Below are 22,755 nucleotides of genomic sequence, written 5' to 3' on the forward strand. Positions count from 1 at the left end.
ACCCTGTCATCAGCCTTATCTTACACAAACCTACTACTACTATTTTCCCTCTCAGAAAGTATCTTTCTACAAGTTTCATTTTCTATTCCTCATCATTTCACTCTCCTACACACACGAACATTTAGCTCGTCTATAAAGCAACCACAGGCACACCTCCTTCGTCTGAATTCACATGCACCAAATTCAGGATATTTTAGCAGATTTAGAGCGAAGAGGAAAGAGGCGCTCAGCTCCTATTCTAAACTACCTACTCTCCTACTCCAGACATATAGACGTACAGACAGAAAGTTGCAGAAAAAGAAGACCAGACTGTCAAGGATGCCCAGACACGCTGGGTACCTTTGCAAATAGGTACACTATTTCAGTGACGTTGAAATATAAGAATTCACTGATAAACAGGTAGATTGAGGCAATATTAAGTACAGAAAAGAGAAAAATATAACAATTGCGTGACGACACCGCATATAAAGTCTCGTTCGTACTCAAATTTTCTCACTTGACCTGAGCAAGATTTCATGCTCTGAAAACATATCCAAATGTATACAAACAAAACTCAAGCGCTCTATTCATATAAAAAAACTCCGTAAATGTTACAATATATCGTCTCAATGTGTTTCTTAGTACACTGAGACGATGACACTTCGTACAAAATTTACCGCAAAAATTCTGTCTTTGACATTTATTTTAGGAACCTGAGATTGTATGAGGGTGAAGCCGATATCCAATAACTATTAAGGCTTTATCACACTTGTCAGGTGTATCGACAAACCGAAATCGATGAAAACCTGAGCAATTTTTAACATGCCAGCAGCGACCGGATTTGTGACAGTAAGGAGGTAATGTGAGGCCAACAGATGCTCAGATCATGTGTTTCTACCGGGATGTATTGTGTCACTTATGATTACAGACATTCTCTCAACACCTCACCTGTAGTATTCCCTGTGCAGCTTTCCCACAAGTTTCATACAAATTTTCAAAATTCTAAACCTCCCTTCACATTTCCCGAATGTTCAATATTGCCTCTGGTGATATGGCCATAATGCAGCCTACCTATCTCTTCCTAAAAAAGAAGGCACATATCACTTTTAGCCACGTTTTATATATACATATACATATATATATATATATATATATATATATATATATATATATATATATATATATATATATATATATATATATATATATATATTTATATGTATATTTTTTTTTATACTATTCGCAATTTCCCGCGTTAGCGAGGTAGCGTAAAGAACAGAGGACTGGGCCTTAGGGGGAATATCCTCACCTGGCCCCCTTCTCTGTTCCTTCTTTTGGAAAATTGAAAAAAGAACGAGAGGGGAGGATTTCCAGCCCCCCGCTCCCTCCACTTTTAGTCGCCTTCTACGACACGCAGGGAATACGTGGGAAGTATTCTTTCTCCCCTATCCCCGGGGATATATATATATATATATATATATATATATATATATATATATATATATATATATATATATATATATATATATTTATTTATTTTATATATGTTGCTTTGTCGCTGTCTCCCGCGTTTGCGAGGAAGCGCAAGGAAACCGACAAAAGAAATGGCCCAACCCACCCCCATACACATCTATATACATACACGTCCACACACGCAAATATACATACCTATACATCTCAATGTACACATATATATACACACACAGACACATACATATATACCCATGCACACAAATTCACACTGTCTGCCTTTATTCATCCCCATCGCCACCTCGCCACACAGGGAATACCATCCCCCTCCCCCCTCATGTGTGCGAGGTAGCACTAGGAAAAGACAACAAAGACCCCATTCGTTCACACTCAGTCTCTAGCTGTCATGTAATAATGTCCGAAACCACAGCTACCTTTCCACATCCAGGCCCCACACAACTTTCCATGGTTTACCCCAGACGCTTCACATGCCCTGATTCAATCCACTGACAGCACGTCAACCCCGGTATACTACATCGATCCAATTTACTCTATTCCTTGCAAGCCTTTCACCCTCCTGCATGTTCAGGCCCCGATCACTCAAAATCTTTTTCACTCCATCTTTCCACCTCCAATTTGGTCTCCCACTTCTCCTTGTTCCCTCCACCTCCGACACATATATCCTCTTGGTCAATCTTTCCTCACTCATTCTCTCCATGTGCCCAAACCATTTCAAAACACCCTCTTCTGCTCTCTCAAACACGCTCTTTTTATTTCCATACATCTCTCTTACCCTTACATTACTTACTCGATCAAACCACCTCACACCACACATTGTCCTCAAACATCTCATTTCCAGCACATCCACCCTCCTACGCACAACTCTATCCATAGCCCACGCCTCGCAACCACTATTCCTTCAAAGATACCCATTTTTGCTTTCCGAAATAATGTTCTCGACTTCGACACATTCTTCAAGGCTCCCAGGATTTTCGCCCCCTCCCCCACCCTATAATTCAATTCCGCTTCCATGGTTCTATCCGCTGCCAGATCCACTCCCAGATATCTAAAATACTTTACTTCCTCCAGTTTTTCTCCATTCAAACTTACCTCCCAATTGACTTGACCCTCAACCCAACTGTACCTAATAACCTTGCTCTTATTCACATTTACTCTTAACTTTCTTCTTTCACACACTTTACCAAACTCAGTCACCAGCTTCTGCAGTTTCTCACATGAATCAGCCACCAGCGCTGTATCATCAGCGAACAACAACTGACTCACTTCCCAAGCTCTCTCATCCACAACAGACTTCATTCCTGCCCCTCTTTCCAAAAGTCTTGCATTCACCTCCCTAACAACCCCATCCATAAACAAATTAAACAAACATGGAGACATCACACACCCCTGCCGCAAACCTACATTCACTGAGAACCAATCGATTTCCTCTCTTCCTACACGTACACATGCCTTACATCCTCGATAAAAACTTTTCACTGCTTCTAACAACTTGCCTCCCACACCATATATTCTTAATACCTTCCACAGAGCATCTCTATCAACTCTATCATGTGCCTTCTCTAGATCCATAAATGCTACATACAAATCCATTTGCTTTTCTAAGTATTTCTCACATACATTCTTCAAAGCAAACACCTGATCCACACATCCTCTACCAGTTCTGAAACCACACTGCTCTTCCCCAGTCTGATGCTCTTTACATGCCTTCACCCTCTCAATCAATACCCTCCCATATAATTTACCAGGAACACTCAACAAACTTATACATCTGTAATTTGAGCACTCACTCTTATCCCCTTTGCCTTTGTACAATGGCACTATGCACGCATTCCGCCAATCCTCAGGCACCTCACCATGAGTCATGCATACATTAAATAACCTTACCAACCAGTCAATAATACAGTCACCCCCTTTTTAATAGATTCCACTGCAATACCATCCAAACCTGCTGCCTTGCCGGCTTTCATCTTTCGCAAAGCTTTTACTACCTCTTCTCCGTTTACCAAATCATTTTCCCTAACCCTCTCACTATGCACACCACCTCGACCAAAACACCCCATATCTGCCACTCTATCATCAAACACATTCAACAAACTTTCAAAATACTCACTCCACTCCTTCTCACATCACCATTACTTGTTATCACTTCCTCATTAGCACCCTTCACTGAAGTTCTCATTTGCTCCCTTGTCTTACGCACTTTATTTACCTCCTTCCAGAACATCTTTTTATTCTCCCTAAAATTTAATGATACTCTCTCACCCCAACTCCCATTTGACCTCTTTTTCACCTCTTGCACCTTTCTCTTGACCTCCTCTCTCTTTCTTTTATACATCTCCCTCTCAATTGCATTTTTTTCCCTGCAAAAATCGTCTAAATGCCTCTCTCTTCTCTTTCACTAATAATCTTACTTCTTCATCCCAGCACTCACTACCCTTTCTAATCAACCCACCTCCCACGCTTCTCATGCCACAAGCATCTTTTGCGCACTCCATCACTGATTCCCTAAATACATCCTATTCCTCCACCACTCTCCTGACCTCCTTTGTTCTCACCTTTTTCCATTCTGTACTCAGTCTCTCCTGGCACTTCCTCACACAAGTCTCCTTCCGAAGCTCACTTACTCTCACCACTCTCCTCACCCCAACATTCACTCTTCTTTTCTGAAAACCCATGCAAATCTTCACCTTAGCCTCCACAAGATAATGATCAGACATCCCTCCAGTTGCCCCTCTCAGCACATTAACATCCAAAAGTCTCTCTTTCGCGCATCTGTCAATTAACACGTAATCCAATAACGCTCTCTGGCCATCTCTCCTAATTACATAGGTATACTTATGTATATCTCGCTTTTTAAACCAGGTATTCCCAGTCACCAGTCCTTTTTCAGCACATAAATCTACAAGCTCTTCACCATTTCCATTTACAACACTGAACACCCCATGTATACCAATTATTCCCTCAACTGCCACATTACTCACCTTTGCATTCAAATCACCCATCACTATAACCCGGTCTTGTGCATCAAAACCACTAACACACTCATTTAGATGCTCCCAAAACACTTGCCTCTCATAATCTTTCTTCTCACGCCCAGGTGCATATGCACCAATAATCACCCATCTCTTTCCATCAACTTTCAGTTTTACCCATATTAATCGAGAATTTACTTTCTTGCATTCTATCACATACTCCCACAACTGTTTCAGGAGTACTACTACTCCTTCCCTTGCTCTTATCCTCTCACTAACCCCTGACTTTACTCCCGAGACATTCCGAAACCACTCTTCCCCTTTACCCTTGAGCTTCGTTTCACTCAGAGCCAAAACATCCAGGTTGCTTTCCTCAAACATACTACCTATCTCTCCTTTTTTCTCATCTTGATTACATACACACACATTTAGACACCCCAATCTGAGTCTACGAGGAGGATGAGCACTCCCCGCTAGACTCCTTCTGTTTCCCGTTTTTTAGAAAGTTAAAATACAAGGAGGGGAGGATTTCTGGCCCCCCGCTCCCGTCCCCACTAGTCGCCCTCTACGACACGTGAGGACTGCGTGGGAAGTATTCTTTCACCCCTATCCCCAGGGATAATATATATATATATATATATATATATATATATATATATATATATATATATATATATATATATATATATATATATATATATTTTTTTTTTTTTTTTCTTTTTTTTTTTTTTGCTTTGTCGCTGTCTCCCGCGTTTGCGAAGTAGCGCAAGGAAACAGACGAAAGAAATGGCCCAACCCACCCCCATACACATGTATATACATACGTTCACACACGCAAATATACATACCTACACAGCTTTCCATGGTTTACCCCAGACGTTTCACATGCCCTGATTCAATCCACTGACAGCACGTCAACCCCGGTATACCACATCGCTCCAATTCACTCTATTCTCTGCCCTCCTTTCACCCCCCTGCATGTTCAGGCCCCGATCACACAAAATCTTTTTCACTCCATCTTTCCACCTCCAATTTGGTCTCCCTCTTCTCCTCGTTCCCTCCACCTCCGATACATATATACTCTTGGTCAATCTTTCCTCACTCATTCTCTCCATGTGCCCAAACCATTTCAAAACACCCTCTTCTGCTCTCTCAACCACGCTCTTTTTATTTCCACACATCTCTCTTACCCTTACGTTACTTACTCGATCAAACCACCTCACACCACACATTGTCCTCAAACATCTCATTTCTAGCACATCCATCCTCCTGCGCACCACTCTATCCATAGCCCACGCCTCGCAACCATACAACATTGTTGGAACCACTATTCCTTCAAACATACCCATTTTTGCTTTCCGAGATAATGTTCTCGACTTCCACACATTCTTCAAGGCTCCCAGAATTTTCGCCACCTCCCCCATCCTATGATCCACTTCCGCTTGCATGGTTCCATCCGCTGCCAGATCCACTCCCAGATATCTAAAACACTTTACTTCCTCCAGTTTTTCTCCATTCAAACTCACCTCCCAATTGACTTGACTCTCAACCCTACTGTACCTAATAACCTTGCTCTTATTCACATTTACTCTTAACTTTCTTCTTCCACACACTTTACCAAACTCAGTCACCAGCTTCTGCAGTTTCTCACATGAATCAGCCACCAGCGCTGTATCATCAGCGAACAACAACTGACTCACTTCCCAAGCTCTCTCATCCCCAACAGACTTCATACTTGCCCCTCTTTCCAAAACTCTTGCATTCACCTCCCTAACAACCCCATCCATAAACAAATTAAACAACCATGGAGACATCACACACCCCTGCCGCAAACCTACATTCACTGAGAACCAATCACTTTCCTCTCTTCCTACACGTACACATGCCTTACATCCTCGATAAAAACTTTTCACTGCTTCTACCAACTTTCCTCCCACACCATATATTCTTTATACCTTCCACAGAGCATCTCTATCAACTCTATCATATGCCTTCTCCAGATCCATAAATGCTACATACAAATCCATTTGCTTTTCTAAGTATTTCTCACATACATTCTTCAAAGCAAACACCTGATCCACACATCCTCTACGACCTCTGAAACCACACTGCTCTTCCCCAATCTGATGCTCTGTACATGCCTTCACCCTCTCAATCAATACCCTCCCATATAATTTACCAGGAATACTCAAAAAACTTATACCTCTGTAATTTGAGCACTCACTCTCATCCCCTTTGCCTTTGTACAAAGGCACTATGCACGCATCCCGCAAATCCTCAGGCACCTCACCATGAGTTATACATACATTAAATAACCTTACCAACCAGTCAACAATACAGTCACCCCTTTTTTAATAAATTCCACTGCAATACCATCCAAACCTGCTGCCTTGCCGGCTTTCATCTTCCGCAAAGCTTTTACTACCTCTTCTGTGTTTACCTAATCATTTTCCCTAACCCTCTCACTTTGCACACCACCTCGACCAAAACACCCTATATCTGCCACTCTATCATCAAACACATTCAACAAACCTTCAAAATACTCACTCCATCTCCTTCTCACATCACCACTACTTGTTATCACCTCCCCATTTGCGCCCTTCACTGAAGTTCCCATTTGCTCCCTTGTCTTACGCACTTTATTTACCTCCTTCCAGAACATCTTTTTATTCTCCCTAAAATTTAATGATACTCTCTCACCCCAACTCTCATTTGCCCTTTTTTTCACCTCTTGCACCTTTCTCTTGACCTCCTGTCTCTTTCTTTTATACATCTTCTTTTATACATATATATATATATATATATATATATATATATATATATATATATATATATATATATATATATATATATATATATATATATATATAAATGAGAGTTGGGGTGAGAGAGTATCATTAAATTTTAGGGAGAATAAAAAGATGTTCTGGAAGGAGGTAAATAAAGTGCGTAAGACAAGGGAGCAAATGGGAACTTCAGTGAAGGGCGCAAATGGGGAGGTGATAACAAGTAGTGGTGATGTGAGAAGGAGATGGAGTGAATATTTTGAAGGTTTGTTGAATGTGTTTGATGATAGAGTGGCAGATATAGGGTGATTTGGTCGAGGTGGTGTGCAGAGTGAGAGGGTTAGGGAAAATGATTTGGTAAACAGAGAAGAGGTAGTGAAAGCTTTGCGGAAGATGAAAGCTGGCAAGGCAGCAGGTTTGGATGGTATTGCAGTGGAATTTATTAAAAAAGGGGGTGACTGTATTGTTGACTGGTTGGTAAGGTTATTTAATGTATGTATGACTCATGGTGAGGTGCCTGAGGCTTGGCGGAATGCGTGCATAGTGCCATTGTACAAAGGCAAAGGGGATAAGAGTGAGTGCTCAAATTACAGAGGTATAAGTTTTTTGAGTATTCCTGGTAAATTATATGGGAGGGTATTGATTGAGAGGGTGAAGGCATGTACAGAGCATCAGATTGGGGAAGAGCAGTGTGGTTTCAGAGGTGGTAGAGGATGTGTGGATCAGATGTTTGCTTTGAAGAATGTATGTGAGAAATACTTAGAAAAGCAAATGGATTTGTATGTAGCATTTATGGATCTGGAGAAGGCATATGATAGAGTTGATAGAGATGCTCTGTGGAAGGTATTAAGAATATATGGTGTGGGAGGCAAGTTGTTAGAAGCAGTGAAAAGTTTTTATCGAGGATGTAAGTCATGTGTACGTGTAGGAAGAGAGGAAAGTGATTGGTTCTCAGTGAATGTAGGTTTGCGGCAGGGGTGTGTGATGTCTCCATGGTTGTTTAATTTGTTTATGGATGGGGTTGTTAGGGAGGTAAATGCAAGAGTTTTGGAAAGAGGGGCAAGTATGAAGTCTGTTGGGGATGAGAGAGCTTGGGAAGTGAGTCAGTTGTTGTTCGCTGATGATACAGCGCTGGTGGCTGATTCATGTGAGAAACTGCAGAAGCTGGTGACTGAGTTTGGTAAAGTGTGTGGAAGAAGAAAGTTAAGAGTAAATGTGAATAAGAGCAAGGTTATTAGGTACAGTATTGTTGAGGGTCAAGTCAATTGGGAGGTGAGTTTGAATGGAGAAAAACTGGAGGAAGTGAAGTGTTTTAGATATCTGGGAGTGGATCTGGCAGCGGATGGAACCATGGAAGCGGAAGTGGATCATAGGGTGGGGGAGGGCGCGAAAAATCTGGGAGCCTTGAAGAATGTGTGGAAGTCGAGAACATTATCTCGGAAAGCAAAAATGGGTATGTTTGAAGGAATAGTGGTTCCAACAATGTTGTTTGGTTGCGAGACGTGGGCTATGGATAGAGTTGTGCGCAGGAGGATGGATGTGCTGGAAATGAGATGTTTGAGGACAATGTGTGGTGTGAGGTGGTTTGATCGAGTGAGTAACGTAAGGGTAAGAGAGATGTGTGGAAATAAAAAGAGCGTGGTTGAGAGAGCAGAGGAGGGTGTTTTGAAGTGGTTTGGGCACATGGAGAGAATGAGTGAGGAAAGATTGACCAAGAGGATATATGTGTTGGAGGTGGAGGGAACGAGGAGAAGAGGGAGACCAAATTGGAGGTGGAAAGATGGAGTGAAAAAGATTTTGTGTGATCGGGGCCTGAACATGCAGGAGGGTGAAAGGAGGGCAAGGAATAGAGTGAATTGGAGCGATGTGGTATACCGGGGTTGACGTGCTGTCAGTGGATTGAATCAAGGCATGTGAAGCGTCTGGGGTAAACCATGGAAAGCTGTGTAGGTATGTATATTTGCGTGTGTGGACGTATGTATATACATGTGGATGGGGGGTGGGTTGGGCCATTTCTTTCGTCTGTTTCCTTGCGCTACCTCGCAAACGCGGGAGACAGCGACAAAGTATAAAAAAAAAATATATATATTTATATATATAAATATATATATATATATATATATATATATATATATATATATATATATATATATATATATATATATATATATATATATATATATATTATTATATTATTATACTTTGTCGCTGTCTCCCGCGTTTGCGAGGTAGCGCAAGGAAACAGACGAAAGAAATGGCCCACCCCCCCCCATACACATGTATATACATACGTCCACACACGCAAATATACATACCTACACAGCTTTCCATGGTTTACCCCAGACGCTTCACATGCCTTGATTCAATCCACTGACAGCACGTCAACCCCGGTATACCACATCGCTCCAATTCACTCTATTCCTTGCCCTCCTTTCACCCTCCTGCATGTTCAGGCCCCGATCACACAAAATCTTTTTCACTCCATCTTTCCACCTCCAATTTGGTCTCCCTCTTCTCCTCGTTCCCTCCACCTCCGACACATATATCCTCTTGGTCAATCTTTCCTCACTCATTCTCTCCATGTGCCCAAACCACTTCAAAACACCCTCTTCTGCTCTCTCAACCACGCTCTTTTTATTTCCACACATCTCTCTTACCCTTACGTTACTCACTCGATCAAACCACCTCACACCACACATTGTCCTCAAACATCTCATTTCCAGCACATCCATCCTCCTGCGCACAACTCTATCCATAGCCCACGCCTCGCAACCATACAACATTGTTGGAACCACTATTCCTTCAAACATACCCATTTTTGCTTTCCGAGATAATGTTCTCGACTTCCACACATTCTTCAAGGCCCCCAGAATTTTCGCCCCCTCCCCCACCCTATGATCCACTTCCGCTTCCATGGTTCCATCCGCTGCCAGATCCACTCCCAGATATCTAAAACACTTCACTTCCTCCAGTTTTTCTCCATTCAAACTCACCTCCCAATTGACTTGACCCTCAACCCTACTGTACCTAATAACCTTGCTCTTATTCACATTTACTCTTAACTTTCTTCTTCCACACACTTTACCAAACTCAGTCACCAGCTTCTGCAGTTTCTCACATGAATCAGCCACCAGCGCTGTATCATCAGCGAACAACAACTGACTCACTTCCCAAGCTCTCTCATCCCCAACAGACTTCATACTTGCCCCTCTTTCCAAAACTCTTGCATTTACCTCCCTAACAACCCCATCCATAAACAAATTAAACAACCATGGAGACATCACACACCCCTGCCGCAAACCTACATTCACTGAGAACCAATCACTTTCCTCTCTTCCTACACGTACACATGCCTTACATCCTCGATAAAAACTTTTCACTGCTTCTAACAACTTGCCTCCCACACCATATATTCTTAATACCTTCCACAGAGCATCTCTATCAACTCTATCATATGCCTTCTCCAGATCCATAAATGCTACATACAAATCCATTTGCTTTTCTAAGTATTTCTCACATACATTCTTCAAAGCAAACACCTGATCCACACATCCTCTACCACTTCTGAAACCACACTGCTCTTCCCCAATCTGATGCTCTGTACATGCCTTCACCCTCTCAATCAATACCCTCCCATATAATTTACCAGGAATACTCAACAAACTTATACCTCTGTAATTTGAGCACTCACTCTTATCCCCTTTGCCTTTGTACAATGGCACTATGCACGCATTCCGCCAATCCTCAGGCACCTCACCATGAGTCATACATACATTAAATAACCTTACCAACCAGTCAACAATACAGTCACCCCCTTTTTTAATAAATTCCACTGCAATACCATCCAAACCTGCTGCCTTGCCGGCTTTCATCTTCCGCAAAGCTTTCACTACCTCTTCTCTGTTTACCAAATCATTTTCCCTAACCCTCTCACTTTGCACACCACCTCGACCAAAACACCCTATATCTGCCACTCTATCATCAAACACATTCAACAAACCTTCAAAATACTCACTCCATCTCCTTCTCACATCACCACTACTTGTTATCACCTCCCCATTTGCGCCCTTCACTGAAGTTCCCATTTGCTCCCTTGTCTTACGCACTTTATTTACCTCCTTCCAGAACATCTTTTTATTCTCCCTAAAATTTAATGATACTCTCTCACCCCAACTCTCATTTGCCCTTTTTTTCACCTCTTGCACCTTTCTCTTGACCTCCTGTCTCTTTCTTTTATACATCTCCCACTCAATTGCATTTTTTCCCTGCAAAAATCGTCCAAATGCCTCTCTCTTCTCTTTCACTAATACTCTTACTTCTTATCCCACCACTCACTACCCTTTCTAATCAACCCACCTCCCACTCTTCTCATGCCACAAGCATCTTTTGCGCAATCCATCACTGATTCCCTAAATACATCCCATTCCTCCCCCACTCCCCTTACTTCCATTGTTCTCACCTTTTTCCATTCTGTACTCAGTCTCTCCTGGTACTTCCTCACACAGGTCTCCTTCTCAAGCTCACTTACTCTCACCACCCTCTTCACCCCAACATTCACTCTTCTTTTCTGAAAACCCATACAGATCTTCACCTTAGCCTCCACAAGATAATGATCAGACATCCCTCCAGTTGCACCTCTCAGCACATTAACATCCAAAAGTCTCTCTTTCGCACGCCTGTCAATTAACACGTAATCCAATAACGCTCTCTGGCCATCTCTCCTACTTACATAAGTATACTTATGTATATCTCGCTTTTTAAACCAGGTATTCCCAATCATCAGTCCTTTTTCAGCACATAAATCTACAAGCTCTTCACCATTTCCATTTACAACACTGAACACCCCATGTATACCAATTATTCCCTCAACTGCCACATTACTCACCTTTGCATTCAAATCACCCATCACTATAACCCGGTCTCGTGCATCAAAACCACTAACACACTCATTCAGCTGCTCCCAAAACACTTGCCTCTCATGATCTTTCTTCTCATGCCCAGGTGCATATGCACCAATAATCACCCACCTCTCTCCATCAACTTTCAGTTTTACCCATATTAATCGAGAATTTACTTTCTTACACTCTATCACATACTCCCACAACTCCTGTTTCAGGAGTATTGCTACTCCTTCCCTTGCTCTTGTCCTCTCACTAACCCCTGACTTTACTCCCCAGACATTCCCAAACCACTCTTCCCCTTTACCCTTGAGCTTCGTTTCACTCAGAGCCAAAACATCCAGGTTCCTTTCCTCAAACATACTACCTATCTCTCCTTTTTTCACATCTTGGTTACATCCACACACATTTAGGCACCCCACTCTGAGCCTTCGAGGAGGCTGAGCACTCCCCGCGTGACTCCTTCTTCTGTTTCCCATTTTAGAAAGTTAATACAAGGAGGGGAGGATTTCTGGCCCCCCGCTCCCGTCCCCTCTAGTCGCTTTCTACGACACGCGAGGAATACGTGGGAAGTATTCTTTCACCCCTATCCCCAGGGATAATATACATATATATATACATATACACATACACACACATACACATACATACGCACATATACACACACACACACACATACATATATATACATATGAAAAATGTAAGAAACAATTTAGAAAACTGAAACTTCTAGCTTGAAATGAATGGAAAAAAATGAATGTCACATAATGGTTCAACCTCTGGCTATGGAAAAAAGGAAATGTATAATTTATTTACACAAACGTCAATAGCAGTTCTCATCAATTTAACCACTGTATCAATAAGCTTCAATGTCTAAGCTACATTTTTTTCCAATTTCACTATTTTCCTTCACATTTTCAATTGTGTCTGAAGGTTCTACTTCAAGAGTGATTGTTTTTCCAGTAAGGGTCTTCACATCTTGGTTACATCCACACACATCCATTTTTTTGCTGGGTTGTGGTGGTGAGTGACGGTCATGCGATGAGGGTTCCAGCAAGTGAAGTGGTGGAGCCGTCACTTTAGCGAGGCTTGTGTGAGGTGGGCAATCCTGGGGGTAGACCAGTCACCGTGTCTTGACCTGGGGGTAGACCAGTCACCGTGTCTTGACTGGGGGTAGACCAGTCACCGTGTCTTGACCTGGGGGTAGACCAGTCACCGTGTCTTGACCTGGGGGTAGACCAGTCACCGTGTCTTGACTGGGGGTAGACCAGTCACCGTGTCTTGACCTGGGGGTAGACCAGTCACCGTGTCTTGACCTGGGGGTAGACCAGTCACCGTGTCTTGACCATGGCTGGAGTCCAGTGATGAACACATATATATATATATATATATATATATATATATATATATATATATATATATATATATATATATATATATATATATATATATATATATATATATATATATATATATATAAACAGAGAAGAGGTAGTAAAAGCTTTGCGGAAGATGAAAGCCGGCAAGGCAGCAGGTTTGGATGGTATTTCAGTGGAATTTATTAAAAAAGGGGGTTACTGGATTATTGACTGGTTGGTAAGGGTATTTAATGTATGTATGACTCATGGTGAGTTGCCTGAGGATTGGCGGAATGCGTGCATAGTGCCATTGTACAAAGGCAAAGGGGATAAGAGTGAGTGCTCAAATTACAGAGGTATAAGTTTGTTGAGTATTCCTGGTAAATTGTATGGGAGGGTATTGATTGAGAGGGTGTAGGCATGTACAGAGCATCAGATTGGGGAAGAGCAGTGTGGTTTCAGAAGTGGTAGAGGATGTGTGGATCAGGTGTTTGCTTTTAAGAATGTATGTGAGAAATACTTAGAAAAGCAAATGGATTTGTATGTAGCATTTATGGATCCTGAGAAGGCATATGATAGAGTTGATAGAGATGCTCTGTGGAAGGTATTAAGAATATATGGTGTGGGAGGCAAGTTGTTAGAAGCAGTGAAAAGTTTTTATCAAGGATGTAAGGCATGAGTACGTGTAGGAAGAGAGGAAAGTGATTGGTTCTCAGTGAATGTAGGTTTGCGGCAGGGGTGTGTGTTGTCTCCATGGTTGTTTGATTTGTTTATGGATTGGGCTGTTAGGGAGGTGAATGCAAGAGTTTTTGAAAGAGGGGCAAGTATGAAGTCTGTTGGGGATGAGAGAACTTGGGAAGTGAGTCAGTTGTTGTTTGCTGATGATACAGCGCTGGTGGCTGATTCATGTGAGAAACTGCAGAAGCTGGTGACTGAGTTTGGTAAAGTGTGTGAAAGAAGAAAGTTAAGAGTGAATGTGAATAAGAGCAAGGTAATTAGATACAGTAGGATTGAGGGTCAAGTCAATTGGGAGGTAAGTTTGAATGGAGAAAAACTGTAGGAAGTAAAGTGTTTTAGATATCTGGGAGTGGATCTGTCATCGGATGGAACCGTGGAAGCGGAAGTGGATCATAGGTGGGGGAGGGGGCGAAAATTCTGGGAGCCTTGAAAAATGTGTGGAAGTGGAGAACATTATCTCGGAAAGCAAAAATGGGTATGTTTGAAGGAATAGTGGTTCCAACAATGTTGTATGGTTGCGAGGCGTGGGCTATGGATAGAGATGTGCGCAGGAGGATGGATGTGCTGGAAATGAGATGTTTGAGGACAATGTGTGGTGTGAGGTGGTTTGATCGAGTAAGTAACGTAAGGGTCAGGGAGATGTGTGGAAATAAAAAGAGTGTGTTTGAGAGAGCAGAAGAGGGTGTTTTGAAATGGTTTGGTCACATGGAGAGAATGAGTGAGGAAAGATTGACCAAGAGGATATATGTGTCGGATGTGGAGGGAACGAGGAGAAGTGGGAGACCAAATTGGAGGTGGAAAGATGGAGTGAAAAAGATTTTGCGTGATCGGGGCCTGAACATGCAGGAGTGTGAAAGGAGGGCAAGGAATAGAGTGAATTGGATCGATGTGGTATACCGGGGTTGACGTGCTCTCAGTGGATTGAATCATGGCATGTGAAGCGTCTGGGGTAAACCATAGAAAGCTGTGTAGGTATGTATATTTGCGTGTGTGGACGTATGTATACACATGTGTATGGGGGTGGGTTGGGCCATTTCTTTCGTCTGTTTCCTTGCGCTACCTCGCAAACGCGGGAGACAGCGACAAAGCAAAAAAAAAATACATATATATATATATATATATATATATATATATATATATATATATATATATATATATATATATATATATATATATATATATATATATATATTGTTCATATATATATATTGTTGAATGTAAGGGAAAGAGAGGAATGTGGAAATAAAAAGATCGTGGTTGAGAGATCAGAAGAGGGTGTTTTGAAATGGTTTGGGCACATGGAGAGAATGAGTGAGGAAAGATTGAGCAAGAGGATATATGTGTTGGAGGTGGAGGGATGGAGGAGAAGGGGGAAGAGAGGGGAAAAGGGGAAGCTGAAGAAGGAGTCACTCGGGGAGTGCTCATCCTCCTCGAAGGCTGAGACTGGGGTGTCTAAATGTGTGTGGATGTAACCAAGATGAGAAAAAAGAAGAAATAGGTGGTATGTTTGAGGAATGGAACCTGGATGTTTTGGCTCTGAGTGAAACGAAGCTCAAGGGTAAAGGGGAAGAGTGGTTTGGGAATGTCTTGGGAGTAAAGTCATGGGTTAGTGAGAGGACAAGAGCAAGGGAAGGAGTAGCACTACTCCTGAAACAGGAGTGGTATGAGTATGTGATAGAGTGTGATAGAGTATGTGATAGAGTATAAGAAAGTAAGCTCTAGGTTGATATGGATAAAACTGAAAGTTGATGGAGAGAGATGGGTGATTATTGGTGCATATGCACCTGGGCATGAGAAGAAAGATCATGAGAGACAAGTGTTTTGGGAGTAACTGCCTGAGTTTGTTAGTAGTTTTGATGCACGAGACCGAGTTATAGTGACGGGCGATTTGAATTCAAAGGTGAGTAATGTGGCAGTTGAGGGAATAATTTGTGTACATGGGGTGTTCAGTGTTGTAAATGGAAATAGTGAAGAGCTTGTACATTTATGTGCTGAGAAAGGACTGGAGAGTGGGAATACGGTGTTTAAAAAGAGAGATATACATAAGTATATGAATGTAAGTAGGAGAGATGGCTAGGGAGCGTTATTGGATTACGTGTTAATTGATAGACGCGCGAAAGAGAGACTTTTGGATGTTAATGTGCTGAGAGGTGGAACTGGAGGCGAAGGTGAAGATTTGTAAAGGTTTTCAGAAAAGAGGAAAGAATGTTTCGGTGAAAAGAGTGGTGAGAGTAAGTGAGCTTGGAAGGAGACTTGTGTGAGGAAGTACAATGAGAGACTGAGTACAGAATGGAAAAAGGTGAGAAGAAAGGACGTAAGGGGATTGGGGAGGAATGGGATGTATTTAGGGAAGCAGTAATGGCTCGCGCAAAAGGTGCTTGTGGCATGAGAAGCGTGGGAGGTGGGCAGATTAGAAAGAGTAGTGAGTGTTGGGATGAAGAAGTAAGATTATTAGGGAAAGAGAAGAGAGAAGCATTTGGACCATTTTCGTAGGGAAATAATGCAAATGACTGGGAGATGTATAGAAGAAAGAAGCAGGAAGTCAAGAGAAAGGTGCAAGAGTTAAAAAAGAGGGCAAATGAGAGATGGAGTGAGAGAGTATCATTATATGCTAGGGAGAATGAAAAGATGTTTTGGAAGGAGGTAAATAAAGTGCGTAAGACGAGGGAACAAATGAGAACTTCAGTGAAGGGGGATAATGGGGAGGTGATAATAAGTAGTGGTAATGTGAGAAGGAGATGGAGTGAGTATTTTGAAGGTTTGCTAAATATGTTTGATGATAGAGTGCCAGATATAGTGTGTTTTTGTCGAGGTGGTGTGCAAAGTGAGTGGGTTAGGGAAAATGATTTGGTAAACAGAGAAGAGGTAGTAAAAGCTTCGCGGAAGATGAAAGCCGTCAAGGCAGCGGGTTTGTCTGGTATGGCAATGGAATTCATTTAAAAATTGGTGACTGTATTGTTGACTGGTTGGTAAGGTTATTCAAAATATGTATGACTCATGTTGAGGTGCCTGAGGATTGGCGGATTGCTCGCATAGTGCCATTGTACAAAGGCAAAGTGGATAAGAGTGAGTGCTCAAATTACAGAGGTATAAGTTTTTTTAGTATTCCTGCGAATTATATGGGAGGGTATTGATTGAGAGGGTGAAGGCATGTACAGCGCATCAGATTGGGGAAGAGCAGTGTGGTTTAAGAAGTAGTAGAGGATGTGTGGATCAGGTGTTTGTTTTGAAGAATGTTTGTGAGAAATACTTGCAAAAGCAAATGGATTTGTATGAAGCATTTATGGATCTGGAGAATGCATATGATAGAGTTGATAGAGATGCTCTGTGGAAGGCACTAAGAATATATGGTGTGGGAGGCAAGTTGTTAGAAGCAGTGAAAAGATTTTATCGAGGATGTAAAGCATATGTAGGTGCAGGAAGAGAGGAAAGTGATTGGTTCTCAGTGAATGTAGGTTTGCGGCAGGGGTGTGTGTTGTCTCCATGGTTGTTTAATTTGTTTATGGCTGGGGTTGTTAGTAGAGGTGAATGCAAGAGTTTTGGAAAGAGGAGCAAGTATGCAGTCTGTTGTGGATGAGAGAGCTTGGGAAGTGAGTCAGTGGTTGTTCACTGATGATACAGCGCTGGTGGATAATTCGGTTGAGAAACTGCAGAAGCTGGTGACTGAGATTGGTAAAGTGTGTGAAAGAAGAAAGCTGAGAGAAAATGTGAATAAGAGTAAGGTTATTAGGTACAGTAGGGTTGAGGGTCAAGTCAATTGGGAGGTAAGTTTGAATGTAGAAAAACTGGAGGAAGTGAAGTGTTTTAGATATCTGGGAGTTGATGTGGCATCGGATGGAACCATGGAAGCGAAAGTGATTCATAGGGTGGGGAAGAGGGCGAAAAATCTGTTAGCATTGAAGAATGTGTGGAAGTCAAGAACATTATCTCGGAAAGCAAAAATGGGTATGTTTGAAGGAATGGTGGTTCCAATAATGTTATATGGTTGCGAGGCGTGGGCTATGGATAGAGTTGCACGGAGGATGGTGGATGTGCGGGAAATGAGATATTTGGGGACAATATGTGGTGTGAGGTGGTTTGATCGAGTAAGTAATGTAAGGGTAAGAGAGATGTGTGGAAATAAAAAGAGCGTGGTTGAGAGAGCAGAAGAGAGTGTTTTGAAGTGGTTTGGGCACATGGAGAGAATGAGAGGAAAGATTGACCAAGAGGATATACGTGTCGGAGGTGTAGGGAACGAGGAGAAGTGGGAGACCAAATTGGAGGTGGAAAGATGGAGTGAAAAAGATTTTGAGTGATCAGGGCCTGAACATGCAGGAGGGTGAAAGGTATGCAAGGAATAGTGTGAATTGGAACGATGTGGAATGCCGGGGTCGACATGCTGTCAATGGATTGAACCAGGGCATGTGAAGCGTCTAGGGTAAACCATGGAAAGTTTTGTGGGGCCTGGATGTGGAAAGGGAGCTGTGGTTTCGGTGCATTATTACATGACAGCTAGAGACTGAGAACGAATGTGGTCTTTGTTGTCCTTTCCTAGCGCTACCTCGCACACATGAGGGGGGAGGGGGTTGTCATTTCATGTGTGGCGAGGTGGCTATGTGAATGAATAAAGGCAGACAGTATGAATTACGTACATGTGTATATATGCATATGACTGTGTGTGTATATATTTGTATGCCTTGAGATGTATAGTTATATATATCTGCGTGTGTGGACGTGTATGTATATACATGTGTATGTGGGTGGGTTGGCCCATTCTTTCGTCTGTTGCCTTGCGCTACCTCGCTAACGCGGGAGATAGCGACAAAGTGAATTATATATATATATATTTCTCTCTTTCTTTCATACTATTCGCCATTTCCCGCATGAGCGAGGTAGCGTTAAGAACAGAGGACTGGGCCTCTGAGGAAAAATCCTCATCCAGCCCCCTTCTCTGTTCCTTCCTTTGGAAAAAAAAAAAAAAAGAGGGGAGGATTTCCAGCCCCCCGCTGCCTATACATATATATATATATATATATATATATATATATATATATATATATATATATATATATATATATATATATATATATATATATATATATATATATATATATATATATATATATATATATATATATATATATATATATATATATATATATATATATATATATATATCTTTCTTTTCTTAAATACTGTTCGACATTTCCCGCGTTAGCGAGGTAGCATTAAGAACAGAGGGCTGGGCCTTTGAGGGAATATCCTCACCTGGCCCCCTTCTCTGTTCCTTCTTTTGGAAAGAAGTGGGGTGCCTAAATGTGTGTGGATGTAACCAAGATGTGAAAAAAGGAGAGATAGGTAGTATGTTTGAGGAAAGGAACCTGGATGTTTTGGCTCTGAGTGAAACGAAGCTCAAGGGTAAAGGGGAAGAGTGGCTTGTGAATGTCTTGGGAGTAAAGTCAGGGGTTAGTGAGAGGACAAGAGCAAGGGAAGGAGTAGCAGTACTCCTGAAACAGGAGTTGTGGGAGTATGTGATAGAATGTAAGAAAGTAAATTCTCGATTGATATGGGTAAAACTGAAAGTTGATGGAGAGAGATGGGTGATTATTGGTGCATATGCACCTGGGCATGAGAAGAAAGATCATGAGAGGCAAGTGTTTTGGGAGCAGCTGAATGAGTGTGTTAGGGGTTTTGATGCACGAGACCGGGTTATAGTGATGGGTGATTTGAATGCAAAGGTGAGTAATGTGGCAGTTGAGGGAATAATTGGTATACATGGGGTGTTCAGTGTTGTAAATGGAAATGGTGAAGAGCTTGTAGATTTATGTGCTGACAAAGGACTGATGATTGGGAATACCTGGTTTAAAAAGCGAGATATACATAAGTATACTTATGTAAGTAGGAGAGATGGCCAGAGAGCGTTATTGGATTACGTGTTAATTGACAGGCGCGCGAAAGAGAGACTTTTGGATGTTAATGTGCTGAGAGGTGCACTGGAGGGATGTCTGATCATTATCTTGTGGAGGCTAAGGTGAAGATTTGTATGGGTTTTCAGAAAAGAAGAGTGAATGTTGGGGTGAAGAGGGTGGTGAGAGTAAGTGAGCTTGGGAAGGAGACTTTTGTGAGGAAGTACCAGGAGAGACTGAGTACAGAATGGAAAAAGGTGAGAACAATGGAAGTAAGGGGAGTGGGGGAGGAATGGGATGTATTTAGGGAATCAGTGATGGATTGCGCAAAAGATGCTTGTAGCATGAGAAGAGTGGGAGGTGGGTGATTAGAAAGGGTAGTGAGTGGTGGGATGAAGAAGTAAGAGTATTAGTGAAAGAGAAGAGGGAGGCATTTGGACGATTTTTGCAGAGAAAAAATGCAATTGAGTGGGAGATGTATAAAAGAAAGAGACAGGAGGTCAAGAGAAAGGTGCAAGAGGTGAAAAAAAGGGCAAATGAGAGTTGGGGTGAGAGAGTATCATTAAATTTTAGGGAGAATAAAAAGATGTTCTGGAAGGAGGTAAATAAAGTGCGTAAGACAAGGGAGCAAATGGGAACTTCAGTGAAGGGCGCAAATGGGGAGGTGATAACAAGTAGTGGTGATGTGAGAAGGAGATGGAGTGAGTATTTTGAAGGTTTGTTGAATGTGTTTGATGACAGAGTGGCAGATATAGGGTGTTTTGGTCGAGGTGGTGTGCAAAGTGAGAGGGTTAGGGAAAATGATTTGGTAAACAGAGAAGAGGTAGTAAAAGCTTTGCGGAAGATGAAAGCCGGCAAGGCAGCAGGTTTGGATGGTATTGCAGTGGAATTTATTAAAAAAGGAGGTGACTGTATTGTTGACTGGTTGGTAAGGTTATTTAATGTATGTATGACTCATCGTGAGGTGCCTGAGGATTGGCGGAATGCGTGCATAGTGCCATTGTACAAAGGCAAAGGGGATGAGAGTGAGTGCTCAAATTACAGAGGTATAAGTTTGTTGAATATTCCTGGTAAATTATATGGGAGGGTATTGATTGAGAGGGTGAAGGCATGTACAGAGCATCAGATATATATATATATATATATATATATATATATATATATATATATATATATATATATATATATATATATATATATATATATATATATATATATATATATAGAAGCAAACATTGTTGCCGTATCCACCTACTAGAAGGTACACCGCATGTGAAGTCACCTTTAAAAAGGCTTTATCACTGGAATACTATCTCTTCTAAGAACTTCTTCCTTCAAACAAGCCTTCATTTCCCTGCTACTTGAAGTAACACTGCAGGTGCTTTCAGAAAGGTCCTATCTAAAAGCTCCTGAATAACACCAGGCCTCTGTCATAGAAATTAGTCTTGGGTCAATTATGAATTATATATATATATATATATATATATATATATATATATATATATATATATATATATATATATATATATTTTTTTTTTTTTATACTTTGTCGCTGTCTCCCGCGTTTGCGAGGTAGCGCAAGGAAACAGACGAAAGAAATGGCCGAACCCCCCCCCCCCATACACATGTATATACATACGTCCACACACGCAAATATACATACCTACACAGCTTTCCATGGTTTACCCCAGACGCTTCACATGCCTTGATTCAATCCACTGACAGCACGTCAACCCGGTATACCACATCGCTCCAATTCACTCTATTCCTTGCCCTCCTTTCACCCTCCTGTATGTTCAGGCCCCGATCACACAAAATCTTTTTCACTCCATCTTTCCACCTCCAATTTGGTCTCCCTCTTCTCCTTGCTCCCTCCACCTCCGACACATATATCCTCTTGGTCAATCTTTCCTCACTCATCCTCTCCATGTGCCCAAACCACTTCAAAACACCCTCTTCTGCTCTCTCAACCACGCTCTTTTTATTTCCACACATCTCTCTTACCCTTACGTTACTCACTCGATCAAACCACCTCACACCACACATTGTCCTCAAACATCTCATTTCCAGCACATCCATCCTCCTGCGCACAACTCTATCCATAGCCCACGCCTCGCAACCATACAACATTGTTGGAACCACTATTCCTTCAAACATACCCATTTTTGCTTTCCGAGATAATGTTCTCGACTTCCACACATTCTTCAAGGCCCCCAGAATTTTCGCCCCCTCCCCCACCCTATGATCCACTTCCGCTTCCATGGTTCCATCCGCTGCCAGATCCACTCCCAGATATCTAAAACACTTCACTTCCTCCAGTTTTTCTCCATTCAAACTCACCTCCCAATTGACTTGATCCTCAACCCTACTGCACCTAATAACCTTGCTCTTATTCACATTTACTCTTAACTTTCTTCTTCCACACACTTTACCAAACTCAGTCACCAGCTTCTGCAGTTTCTCATATGAATCAGCCACCAGCGCTGTATCATCAGCGAACAACAACTGACTCACTTCCCAAGCTCTCTCATCCCCAACAGACTTCATACTTGCCCCTCTTTCCAAAACTCTTGCATTTACCTCCCTAACAACCCCATCCATAAACAAATTAAACAACCATGGAGACATCACACACCCCTGCCGCAAAC

The sequence above is a fragment of the Panulirus ornatus genome, chromosome 25 (assembly GCF_036320965.1).
Source record: "Panulirus ornatus isolate Po-2019 chromosome 25, ASM3632096v1, whole genome shotgun sequence".
In the NCBI taxonomy this organism is placed as follows: Eukaryota; Metazoa; Arthropoda; class Malacostraca; order Decapoda; family Palinuridae; genus Panulirus; species Panulirus ornatus.